A 14,583-nucleotide genomic window follows, 5' to 3' on the forward strand; every position below is an offset into this window, starting at 1 on the left:
CTTGAGTTTCTGATTTCCTCGAGTAGATCGTCTCGTGCATATTTACGCTTATCAATTTCGATGTTGATCTTCTTTAAAGTCGAATCCAAGGTTGCAAGTTGTTTCAAATACTCGTTATATGTCATTGCTTTCCCTAGAGATAAAGGGCTAAGTTGGTTGCTAATTTTTGTAGATCTGATGTGTAATCGATGTAAATTAACGTTCAATTCGCTGAATTTCTGTATGTATTTTAAGCAATCCGGATAGCAGTCATCCTCTTCGTTGCTCATAAACTCCCCGCTGGAATCCACTATCCAGGAAGTGTCGTTGGGCACCGCGGCCCAGGAAGTGTCGTGGAACGCCTCGATCCTGGAGTTTTGTAGTTTGTCTCTTGTCCCTGATTAAGTCGTGATGTGGCAGGTAGTAACTGTTGTCTGAGGAGTGGTCTGTTGTGGTCTTAGTCATGTATTTCGTTGGTGGTCCCTCGTCGATTTCCCATACGCGAGCGAGGTCCATCTGTAGATACGGATCTACAGGTGGAGGTGTAAAAGATGTTTACGGTTGATTAGGGGACATGACTCCCCCCGCTGACCCATCCACAATCGTGTTTTATTGGTGATGATCCTTGGTGGTTGTACTGGCTTGACCCGTAGACTCTTTGTCGTCTCGTTAGAGTAGAGTCTCTTGGCCCAATTATCCGCGAAAGGCAAAATCAGAGATATCTTATCCTCCGTTTGTTCAGATTCCTTCGGTTGGATGCAGTAGATTAGGATTTACAGCTGCAGGCGTTTGTAGCCATCCTGCTTCATTGTGTCGATCTTTATCCGGTGTTGGATTGTTCCGAAGTTGCCTCCTTGATATTAGTGCCACATTGTGTGCGATAGCGTCCGCTGGTTTAGCGTTAAACGGATTCTCCAGACTAGACTCTGGTTTCAGGGGGCAGTTACGCTCTGAGTTGGCCAGCATTAGGCCTTGTTTCTTTCCGGGAAGTGTCACCATGCTGGGACTATGCAATGAATGAACTGGTTCGTCCTTCTTGGCGAGTTCATCAGTGGGAGGCCAGGTCAAACGGTTTGATTGCCCGGGAGGGTTCTAATTTTCGTCGTAGTCTGATAGTTTATCTCCCGAAAGGCTTCGATAGTGTGACTTCGAAATGTTAGATCCTTGATCGTGTTGTGAGTTCGTTTGAGCTTCTCATTCTCGTCTTTCTTTCGGCTTGCTTGTGCTGAATGCCATAGTTGGTGAAGGGACGTTGGGTGCCATGGCGTCCGTAAGTGGGACTTGGTTTGACATTGGCGAGTGTGCCGGCTTCGTTGGAGGCGAGAGTAACTCCAGGGAGACGTTTGAGATCAAGGACTTGTTCGATGTGGCACTGTGTGGACTCAGTAGAGAAGCGTTGAGGTTCGATGTGATGCTCTGCGAACTATTGTTATCATTCGAGTGATCCACCTTGATCCGGCTCGAAAGATTAATATGTTGCGAATTCTCGACTAAAGAGTAACCGGTCAGGTCAAACCGATCGGTCGATATAGCGTACCCCGAATAAACTAACACTCAAGATGAAGGAGGTTTAATAGATCGAGTGTTAAAATAATCTAGCACTGTATTTGCACTTGTTGTATAAAAGTAAAGTGTGATGTTATGAACACGGCGGTGATAAGATCTTGTTGGGAGTGAAGTACCCACACGTTACGATGTCTGATGATGAACTGTCCTCCTACGTTGTTGATTCTCCCTACCAGCCGTTGGATTTCGTCTGTCCATCGTGCCTTTCCAACTGGGCTTTTCCTGGGGTTTTTTATCTGACCTCGGAGTCATTAGGCTTACAGCTCAGGAAGGACATGTAATTCGAAATTTCCTAAAGAAGGGAATGGACCTGTCCGTGCCATAAACATTTATTACAGATGATAAGACTGCCACACCGCGCCGTAACAAGACTTCAACAACTTTCATAGCTCAATACTTTACACTTTATAATCTACAGTACAGTGCGGCAAATTTCATCGAATGAAATCAAGTTCGTATTAGAATTAATCTCACTGACACGCACTTCGTCAAGAACCATTCGCCTGTTTTCCTCGTCGCGCCACGAAAATCACAGTTTATCAACGATGAAAAGTTGCAAATATCTAAAGCTCGGTAAATATGTATCTCTGCTGTCAAGTTCAAAATCAATCGCCTGAAACGAATACCAGGAATTTCGTGTCAATTTCAAATTCAGAAATTTTCTAATACGTCAAGCTGATTAATTTCATGGAGGCCATGGAGATTCATTTTCTGCATTCCAAAAAATGAAAGGATAAAATCTACAGACAAAACTCAACCTCTCTGATTTCGATAATTTTTTTAATATGTAATGGAGGCATGATACTAAACAACTTTTTCTTATACATATAGTCGGCGGTCTCGTTTAGTTCCGAGATATTCGTAAAAAGATGTTGGTACCACACAGTGAATTTTGCCCATAATTATGCGCCTGTGGCAATATATGCGTCAGCATTCATTGCCGGCCGCTGGCCACTTATCTTTTTTTTTATGCACAAAAGTCGGACGAGCTTACAGGCCGCGAACACAACTGCATATGCGAGGCTGCAAGAAATGGCTATTATAATTCAGTTAAAAATGATTATCATCAATGCATTGGGTTCGGATTTGAGTTAGTATTTTCAATCCGTCGCGAGGCGGTCGCAAATGCTTGCTTGAAATAATAACGAATTAATTATAATAATAATATAATATAATATAATAATAATAATAATAATAATAATAATAGAATAATTGATATTATTTTATGAAATAGAATGTTTATCATTTTGTGCAATCATTGCCAACTGCTTCGCGATAGCTGAATTGAAAATACTGACTCAAATCCAAACACAATACATTGATGATAATCATTTTTTATTGAGTTATAACAGACATTTCTTACAATCTCGCACATGCACGTTGTACACGAATTTTTATCTTGGCTCTAATCCTAAGCTTGCCCCATCCTCATTTGCATACACTAATAGAAGATTTCAATCAGGTCAGTTTATCCGGCCGCTTACATCTTACGCTGCTACAGACGCTCTATTCTAAGTAGGTACTACTCTAGCAGTATTCTATTCTCTACAGTAGTAGCGACAGTTTTTTTTTCAAATATCTCGGAAACTAAAGCCGATCGCCAGTAACGGAACGTTAATGCATACGACAAAATTAAAAAATCATCGACATCAAAGAGGTTATGTCCTATCTGTACATTTATCTAATGCAACATCGATTGTGTATTTTGGTAAAATTCGGAAATTTTACGAAACTTGAATCTAATATTTTCAGATATTTGAAACCTTAGAATTTTCATCGACGAGACTTAAATCTGAAAGTAATTCGGTGGCTTAATCCCGAAATAAGTGGACGGTTGGTGGAATCTGTCTTTATTTTATCCAGCAGCAGTGGATCATCGAGCAAGAAGAGACGGATGGGTGATGATAATTCGTCGCAGATAAATACTATTTAATTGTAAGTACACTAGGTTGGAGTCGGAGAAATCGGTGGCCCGGTATAAAAGCAGCCGAAACGTCATTGCTTCGCCGCCGCGCCGGTGCGGTGCTGTGTTACGACTAAGCCAAGAGAAAGAGAAGTGGGAGGATATGGCTCACTCCACTTTAGTCTCCTCGAAGAGAGCTCGTAGAGATAAGCCGCCGCCCTGACGACTGGCATGATGGAACACTAAGACCAGTAAAAGCCCGAGACACAGATGTGAGGAACGGTCGTGTGTGAACATCGGTGTGGACGGTCTCTGTTGTACGAGGGTGACGTACGCACGATAGAGGTATACGGAGCCGCATCGCACCCTCATCTACCTTCAGGAACTCCGTTGGGGCTTTCTTTGGACGAATAAGGCGTATCCTGTGTTGGCAAGTCGGAGACACGATGCCCGCCTCTGTTAGCTCTTGTAAATGTAATTCGCGAGGGTGCGGAACCTTGTACGGAGAATCCTAAATGTTTTTCGGCAGCTACCTAGGTAGTTAGGTTTACCTTTATTCCTAGTTGTTCTCGACGGGGTTGGTCACCGGTGAAGTGATTTAGTTTTCGATTGGATCGTTGCGGAGAGTTTATATTTTTGTCTCACGATTTCAGTTACTTCGTTCCATTGAGATTCATCCGTTTTAGATTATAGTAGATAATATCAGAATTAACGACACTTCATTTCAGAGAGCGAGCATTAAGATCGAGAAAGGAAAATTGATACATATTACATAGATTCGTAAACTAGATTTACAGATGGAGTAGGTACTATAGACTATTAGATCGTTTATATAGATTCTTTTCTATCGATAACCGAGAATTAAAAGTAATTATAGATCGGTATAACAAATCAAGATTACAGGGTATCTGTGACAAACCGAACTACAAAATGAATCAGGAATGAAATCAAAGATCATATCATCGGTATAACAATCGGTATTACAAGCTGATGTATTAAAATATATATTAACGTTAGTCGCTATTAGAACCTAAGATGTCAACTTACTTGTGTTATAGAATAAATAAAATGTAGATATATGAATGATGAGGATTCGGAGGGTTAAGTGAATATCTATCTTCCTTCAAAAATACCGAAAAAGTAAGGTGGTGACGCTGCTCCGCTCTGACATCTTCACCCTATTTCTCTTCTCTCAGCCTCCGATCTGTGACTTTTCCACGTCCGGGATACGTAAGAGTATGCAGAAAAGTCGGATACACTCCTATGTGAAATTTGAATAACGATCAAGCCCAGGGAAACCGGGGAAGGAGCCCGACTGACAATTCTGCAAAGGAATCCACATACCGCTCGTATTTTACACATCATTCTTTCTTTCTTTTTTTCTTTCATTTTATTTCTCCAATTTATTTTGTCATATTTAACAAAAAGAATCGTCACATTCACTTGTCCACGTACGACCTGGCTTCTTCAAACATAAAAGATAGAGATTTAGAGCCGTACCCTCTGCAACTTTCACGAAAAAAAAAAGAATAAGTTTGAGGAAATAATAAACTCGCCGTCTAGGGGGCAATGAATAATCAAGTTCTTTCGAAATGCTCATTCTCTTAATTGCCTTTTCCTAGATTTCATAAATTTCCATTATTATAATCGTTCCGTAAGATCACGGGGCTTGCGTGTTTTCGCACTTGTAAGACGCGTGCAAGTAGGAGATTCGACAAATTTGAAAGAGTAGTATACGCACCAAGAGCCTCGTACATGGAAGTTCTCTTCAACCTTCCTATATATTTTTCCTTCTTTGCTCGTTCTTTAGAACCTTACGAACCGAGAAGGCGGAAACAAGCTCGACGAGACGCAGAAAGGACGCGTGTCCTTTAGAGATTCGTAAGGTTGCCTTGACACACGTGTGATAAATAATTCTGTTTATTGACTTCTCTTTTTTCCCCAGTCAGGACTCTTGTTTGCCCTACATAAATCTTGCGCTTTCAATTCGCGCAATATAGCAGAAATCTATCGAAAATTCTGCTCGTGTCCACACTATTTGAAAACTTCAATTGCAATCTCTTAATATATAAATGTGAAATTCCGTAAAAAGCAGTATGTAACGAAATATTGGAGTAATCGTAATAATTAAAAAAATAAGATTAAATGAAATGTGCTGCACATGGAAACCAAAACAATATCAACGATAATTCAACGATTTTAGTAACGATAGTTTCCTTTCGTAACTATGAAGCAAAATCTAAAAAAATCGAATCTTAAGAAGTTTGTCGCGTTTTTTCTATAATATATATATTTCGTAGTTATTTTTTAACTTTGATGCGATGGTGTTGCAATTACGTACTAAACGATATGGCATCGTACACCACCATAATAAATGTGAAAAATTTCCGAATTCGACGTGGACGTTTTGTGATTCCCGTCTTGTTAAGAAAAAGGTACAAAATTTGACAGCAGTAAATAAGTATAACATCGTTACAAAGCTTTACGATGTAACACCGTCGTCGCATCTACGCTTGCCCTGTGCAATCCTCGTATAAGCTTTACGATCAGTACGTGTTTCTTCGGAATGCATTTCTTCGCCTTAACTGTCACGGGTCTTGCCCGATGACGAAAGAACTGTTATAGTGAAAGAGGGGAACAGTAGTAGTGTAGACAGCAAAACGAAATCACTACTTAAAGTCGAAAACCGAGTCATGTCATACCTATAACAGCAAAGCGGCCTTATTTCGGAGCGTCTTTTAGAAAAAAACTGCTGATGTTGTGTTAAAAATTGACAAGAATAAGATAAGCGCCTGGAAAAATCTCGACCCTTGAAAAACTCTCTTATTTAAGCTTACGATGGTTAGTATTATAGAGTCTAAGATTATTGGTATCATTGGGGAAATTTAATTGCCGAAGAATTACAAAGATTATAAATCAAAAGACTATAAATAAAATAATTATAAATTAAATAATTATAAATAAAATAATAAAATATACATATAATAATAGTTAGAAATACAATACTTTATGAAAACTTCATCGTATTACTACAAATTGTTTATGCAAAGTATTAACGAGACATGACTTTAAAGTATAATATAAATACTTAAAAAATATTCATGTCATGTTAAAACATTACCAGAATTATAATAGCTACAACCGTTGTTACGTTTCTATGTGAATATTTGAATTAATATTATCGAGCGTTGAAGGCGACAAGCTACTTCAATCACAATTGTCCCCTAAAGTCTGATTCCTACAGCTTGCATCGAGCTGTACGGAAATTTAATGCCTCCTCGTTAATTTAATTTTATCCCTGATATGGTCATTTTTCAAAGAGAGAGAATGGATCGTTACTGAGAAATGGCCGGCAATATCAATTCCATATACTACTCGTGTGAGTCTCGTTTGGTTAGATTCCCTACGTAAATTATGCACTTAATTTGCTCATCAGAACCACCTGTTCCTTAGTCTTCGATTCGTATTTAACCTACCATCTGATAACAATTTTTCCATGTTTTTTCAAATATTTATAAATATCGTTTAAACTAGTATTAAATTTAAATATATCATTTTCCTAAACACGATAAAACATTTTGAAATTGAATGTATAGTATATATATCTTGGTTTTTTGTACCTTTTAACTTGGGCAAAGAAGTCCTTGTAAAATTATACGAATATTATTTACTCATTGCTGTTAAGACATTAATTACTGTTATTCGATACAATTTGCAATTGCTATTAATCGATGACTTAATGAGTGCAACTAGACTTAAACTTTACATTGTAAAAAACGATTAATGGACACGACTAATGAAATAAAATGCATAAATTTAATTGTTCGTAATTCGTTAAAGCTAGGAAAATAAATAGCTTGAGCGAAGAAACAGAAATAAATAGAAAACGGTTTACCATTGAATAATTGTAAAATCAATAAACTGGAATATTTCAATTTACTCGATGTTAGCTGGAAAAGATAGATATTGGCGATTATGGGAGAGATTTTTCGCATTATTTCATTATTTCTCGCACTATCGAATGGGGAATCATGAAATGAGAAGATCCCCCTTTGTTTTTATTCTGATAACGCGGATCGTGGTTGACCAAAGCATGTGCCTAATCTACTGTGAGAAGTCGCCGGCTAAAGCAGAGTTTTGTAGGTGAAATAAATGAGAAGTTTCACCTATCTACACTTTTCATTAGACAACAGTACGATGTATAATTAAAGTCGCGAGCTGTGCACATGCGAAACTGTTTTTGCAAAGGCATTTATTAAAACAAATGTGAGATTCATTTTGCGTGTCACACCAACGATGCGACGGGAAAGTGTTAAGAGTTCCTTTGTTATTTTGGAAAAAATTGCCGACCCATCTGTGAATATAGGTTTATTATACATATAAATTTAACATTCTATACAATTCTAGTAAAATTTGTTATAAAATATATTATTAATTGTAATACAATGTGAACAACAGCCACAGAATTTCGTTCTTTAAACCGTTAACCGTTAAAACGCTTGTTGAAGTGGACATTGCTTTTATTCCGTAGAATTTTCCATACTTTATAGAATCTAGAAGAGAACAACATTTTTTTAAGATAGTAGTATCTATCAGAGACATTGTGAATTTCGATGGGAAAACTATGTACTTTTCTTAATGAGTAAGAGAAACGCATATATATTTGAATCAAGAAAAAACGCACGCTTCATACTGAGACCTGTTGTTTGGTTATTTATCGTTGATATATCAACCGGAAGGAAAGATTGAAAAGAGCAATTGATAAGTACCAGCGTAGCATCTTCTTTTCGTGGTGGTGGTGAAGGTGTTAATCCAGCGGAACAAGTCCGAGAGAGCGTCCGAAGGCGAGCAAAGGCAGCGGCGCGTCGTCGGCATAACGGAAGTCTCAGTCGTTCTTTTCACCCAACATCAATGAAGTTTGTATCTGGCGCACATGGCGCGTGTGTATCCAGGTTGAGTTAGTGACGGGCGGGCTGTCGCCATCGCCAGTATGTGCCAGCTGTTTCACTACTAGCCTCACGCCAGGTCCGGCCTTGCACAGCCAGCTTCCCGCAATCTCTCCTTCCGATCTCAGCTTTAACAATCTTGTATGACGCAGGATGAGGGACCGTCGCTCGTGTGCCGCAGCTGTGACGTGGTTCGGCATATCATCGAAATATTATCTCGTCGGATTTTAACTCTGAACCCATCCCTTAGCCCCGACCTTGTCGCGGATAGTTTGAAACCTTCTGTCTCGCGACGAACTTGACCGCTGAGATCATTCTCGAGCTATCTCCGATTCGTCGCAGCCACAATTATTTTTTTATTTCCCTCAACTTGGTGCAAAGAGCACCTGAATTTCGAGAAAAGGGCTGATTTTGTTCAAATATCGCACGGTATGGTTGTTGACATATTATTTGAAAGCTAAGGGGAAAAATCAAGGATTGTCGCAAACCTTGCGTCCCAGCAATTGTTAATTAGGATTTGATTTAAAGAACGACGCTTTGAATTTAATACCAAAATGAACGCGAAACTGATCGCAAAACTGATCGCAAAAAAGAAAAGACGAGCCTTATAGGTCTTGAAAATTTACGAAGTAAGTTGATTACGACCTACCGCCAGTAAGACAAAATTGGGTTAAACGATCTTCACGAAATATTAATAACGACTATCACTGATTGAATTATGTCTTGCGATAAAAAGCAAAATGTGTCTAACATGTTTCAGTTTATGCTTGAAATTTATTCGAAATTATATCACAGAAATTGAATAAATTCATGCTAAACAGTGTTTAAACAATGACTGTCTTCGTGCAACATACTGTATTATCTCGATAAAGAATAAAAGAATCGAATAAAAAGGTCATTGCTTCATTTATTTCGATTACGCATATTGTGTAATTATATGCATTTTTCTCGTAATAAGTACATGAACGGAGAACGTCAATCATATCGATTCTCGAAACATTTCTGCCTTTGAAATATTCATTTGCAAGCTTACAGCTTTATTTAATATTTACCTTACTAAATATTGAACGGCACGAAATATTCACTTCGCAGGCTAATATTTCTCGCAAATTACAAAAAAGACTTGGTCAACGGACACTGCGTTATTGCAAAATTTATGCTCTTTGAAAACAGATATTTCATCATTTTTTCAAATTGAAGGATGAAACAAAAAAGAAAAATTAATCATCCGGCTAGGAGGGAGATTCCATCTACGAGAGACGCGTTCGTCCTTCGTTTTCCGTCTTATTAACTGCCAGCTTTATAAAACAGAAAAGAAATAAAGAAGAACAAACATAGTTAATATTTGCATAATACAATATTTGTATTATGTTAGAAGGATACATATTTAAAAGAGGAAATATTTTGACGTTGAATAACGATTGCTCGACTCGTGTGCTAACAATTCGTAACATTGGAAAAAGAGAAGGAGATGGTGGTAGTACATAGTTAAAAGTCACACGATCGCGACACGTAAGCAGCTATTGTTGCCGGGAGAAACGCATAATTATGATTTCTCACATTACATAGCCGGTGCAATATAAAACTTCTCTTTCACGGAGAGTCTTTTCTTTGAAAATTCGCTCCTGTTACACAATGTGCGCGGCAGAACGAGAGACAAAGTTCCCCTTTCTACGTTTCCTATAAACTAGAAGAGGAAATTACACAGCACGCGTGGGTGAACACAGTCACTGCGCCGCACCGGTGAAAAAACATACACTTTATTGTTCCTTCTAAGGAAGATAGTCAAATAAATTAATTTACTCGAGTAAACATTAATTGCAACTGCGTTTCGTCCGGCAAACCCACCATAAATGTGCCGGACGTTTAAAGGGCAAAGATCGTTTCCAGGATTATTTAGGGGCGTGTTTTTATTGAAATTTACAAGAGGACATTGTGTAGTAACGATTCCCGGCTTATTTGACCTTTTAATTTTCAACTGACTTCCGATTTCAAGTTTTCAGCGAAATTTCCGTCGTATGCATTTCAACGATTCTCTGTAAAATAAATATGTTATTAAAGCTTATGAGATGATAACGTTTGAAATAACGTACAGAAAAGAATGTTTACCTACAATGGTGTATCGTATCAAGGGTCGTTTATGCAATTTAATGCTTTTCTCCTGGTCTGTTTTCTGGTTATTAATCATGACCTCACTGGAAAAAGAATTCTTTTTATTTGCAACAAACTTACTATTTCCAATTTTTAATTTTCCGCAAAATTACCGGCCGCGTATGTACTGAAAATATTCTCTTTGAAATTTCCTTATTTCTCTATATCATTTCTTTACTGCAGATCCCGTTTTATTATAGACTTTTATTATAGATACATAGCTGTATAACGTCTAAAATAAATCAGTCAGGTGTTAATTGGATTAAATATTTCCCTAAAGTTTCCTATTTTAGTTCTTTCAAATATTGAAACACATAGGGTGCTCTGACTACGCACAATTTTTTAATAATATCATGTATATGACTGTATTATTCATTGTAGTATCACTTATTATAATATTTCTATTATGTCTTTATATTTTAAAAGTGATCGACGGATGACAGAAACGGGGATATTTTCGTCATAAGCTTGTTACAAATCGATACAAATTTGAAAATAATAAATGCGATGTTTCTGACATTCGTCTCTTTGGATTTTATTTCACTGCTTGACACCTCAAGGCGTATAAATCATCAATACCAAGAATAATAATTTATCATTGGATTTCATTGGTTTAGTACAAGGTACGTGTCAAATTGATGACTTCCGACTCACAGTTTTACCGTTCTGCAAGACAGGTTGAAGCAAAAGAAGAAAAAGTAAAATGGGAGTGAAATTAATAACTTTATGGCCGATCGACTTCTCACGCGCGGGATAGATCAATTCAACGCTTTGTGACGCGTGAACGGGAGGTGACGCGAACCTCATTTCGATCCCCGCAATCGCTTTTCCCACGATTGTTCACTTTCCAAATCGAGAAAAATGCTGACGCAGATGTTCCTTTATTTACTTCCAATTCTTTTTTCCATTTTACTGAAACGACATTTGTTAAGTAGTTTCAGCTCGTTTCATTATATATATATATATATATATATATATATATATATATATATATATATATATATATATATATATATATATATTGTAGTTGTTCGAGAGTTGTGATAATGAGCTTGGGCTCGAGGCGACAGTCAGTCGCCGAACGTAGCCGCGGTCACGGGATGAACGCTTTGCCTAACAAAGGTATGGAGTAATTCTATAGCTCTCCTTAAAAGAAATATTCGTGGCGACACGCGAGAGTAAACATTCCAACGGTTTCTGTCCCGTGGCTCGCCACACGCAGATCCTATTCTTCGAGTAAGATGATTGCCAGATGTCGATGCGTCTCCGCAGTACATGTTCGGCTAGCTCGAGGGCCCGTTATAAATCTTAAGATTTAGTCAACTAAAGTCCTTCAAACAGACAAACAGTCTTTGTCCCAACTACGGGAAAATAGGGGAGACCTATTTTTCAACGAGCGGCGTCTCCCACTAGCAACTTTCCCTCGAGGGCGGCTAGCATCTTTTTCTAACCACCGATATGGAGATTGACCAATTAGCAGCAACGCCAATTTCCCTTACTTTCTGAACGAAGGCTTTTCTCGACGAATCCGATGATCTCGTATCCTTAGACACACCCCATTATAGTTTTCCTCTGTGGCATCATCGGGACGGGAAAGGCATTCTCGCTCGCGACCTCATTGATGAAAGGAGTAACCCTTTACGACCAGTGAATATTACGCGTCCGACTTAGATTTTGTGAGTACGTTCATCTATCATCCCGTCGACGGCGGATTCGTTATTGAACCTAGGATCATTGTCATTAGTTTCTCGAGTACCTAACTACCGCGGTTACTTGTCCGGTTCTATAATAATCGTATTTGCACTAGTCAACGTCTTCTCTATTGCATAACGACAACGTGTAACCCAAACGAAGATTCGTTTCACGCCCCTAACCCTAATTCTAATGTAAACCCGACATATATATATGTATATATATATATATATATATGTCGGGTTAACATTAGGATTTAAGGCGCGTAATGATTCTTCGTTTGAATTAGCCATTGTTTTACGAAACAGAGATTATATTTACGCGAATATACAAGATTTTACAAAATATTATGAATAATGAGTTTAATGAATGATAAGATTAACAAACGATAAGTTTAACTAATGATTAGATTAAAGAATAATAAGTTTAACGAATAATAAGAGGAACGAATAATATGTCTTACGAATAATAAATTTAAAGAATAATGAGATTAACGATTGATAGGTTTTACGAATAATGAATTTAATTAACGCTATTAACAATGTTCCGGGGTTCAAACGAATCCACGGCCAACGGGATAACTCTTTACTATGCGTAGAATAATTTTAAACACAAAAATACGATTGCTGAGACACTCGGTAAATTGCTCGATGTATCACTTTCCAAGGCGATCACACGAATGAATATCTGATGAAAATCTTTTTCGCTATACGACTGCATTTGTTTGTTATATGCTCGCTGGAGGCATCGAGAAGGTTCCAATCGTTGTTGCTAGGCAATTTCTGTCAAAAGTTTGTTGTATACTCTTTGGTAACATCGAGAAAGATCCAAACGCCGTTGCTAGGCAGTTTCTGTCTGGAGATTGATTCCTAATACAACGTGTGTCCCATTATATCGACATCTCTAAAGTACAATTCTATGTGATTTCTAGGGAGAACAATACAACCGATCCACAGCTTCGTCAGGCAAAACGTTTATCCCGTGACCGTGGCTACGTTCGGCGATCAGTTGTCACCTCGAACCCACTTTCGCTTTCACAAATATCAAACAATTACAAATGACAATTGCTTAATTACAGTTATGATAAAATCTAGGCTAAAGCATTAAAAGGCTTCCTCAAAATTGCAAAGGGAAGGCTCCGGTTTTCCTTTCATCTCCGACATATATATATATATATATATATATATATATATATATATATGTCAAAAATGATTTTTACGATTGCGGCAAGAACGTTACGTGCAAATTTTAAATCAACAAAATTTTGATTTAAGGATAATGAAACGAGCTGAAACTACTTAACAAATGTCGTATATGTGTAAAGTTTACCGATAAAATGAGAATTTCAAATTTAATTTAAATAATTTTTACCAGGACTTCTAATAAGAACTTGGTTGTTCATCTTGAAATTTGTGTTTCTTAAAGATTGAGTATCAAGCAAAGCAACGATTAGTGTGCTGGATAGTGTAGGTAAACGACTCACTTAAAATCTAGAAAGGGAGCAACCGCCGAAGACCTGGTGTGTCTGGTGGTAACTTATATAGTTATATTATAGGTATATAGTTTTACGGATTCGTTTTACTAGGAACTCGATAGTACATTGTACGACGGGGTAGTTGGCTCGTTTCAGGGTTGATGACAATTTTCAGTACGCTCACTTAAATGGGAAGGCAAATGACCATAATAAGCTTCTTCCGACTCGGAGCAGCTCGGACTCTGCGGTTTGCATAAGAGCTTTCTGTCTGTGTCGCGGTGAGTTAAAGGACACCCATGAACTCTGAGAGTTTCAGGTAACGCGTAAGAAGGACTGTCCTGTTTAATTAACGAGCCCATTGTCGTCTGATCAACCCTGAGAGAGCGGCCGGAAAACTACGAACGAACAATAGAGAGCCGATCGAATCAATACCAATATCTACGTCATCCTCTTCTTTTCTTTTTTCTTTTCCTCTTCGTTGCTCTGCGATCGAACTCTCTCGGATTTTCTGTCGCGGAATGTTTTATCCTTTAGACTCCTTTTTAATTCGACGACTCAAACCGCTACCGGACTACTTTTGTTGAGGAACTTGGATTCGCTTAATTGAGTTCCTTTATCATCGTTTCTGGAAATGTTCCGTAATTTCTCGTGAAAAACGTTGTTCAAGCGTTTCGATTCTCTTGGAATGTTAAGGAGTAACGTCTTTGAGAAAAAATTAAAGACAAACACGATATTCAAAATTATTGTTATTACTTTCATGTTTTTTAATACAATACGAAATAAGTTATTTCACGTAGACGCCAAATCGTGGATATAGGTATTTGTGGTTTATAGTATTTTGTTTTATATCTGGAATTACGATCGAGGATCAT

The sequence above is a fragment of the Bombus huntii genome, chromosome 14 (assembly GCF_024542735.1).
Source record: "Bombus huntii isolate Logan2020A chromosome 14, iyBomHunt1.1, whole genome shotgun sequence".
NCBI classification, from domain to species: domain Eukaryota; kingdom Metazoa; phylum Arthropoda; class Insecta; order Hymenoptera; family Apidae; genus Bombus; species Bombus huntii.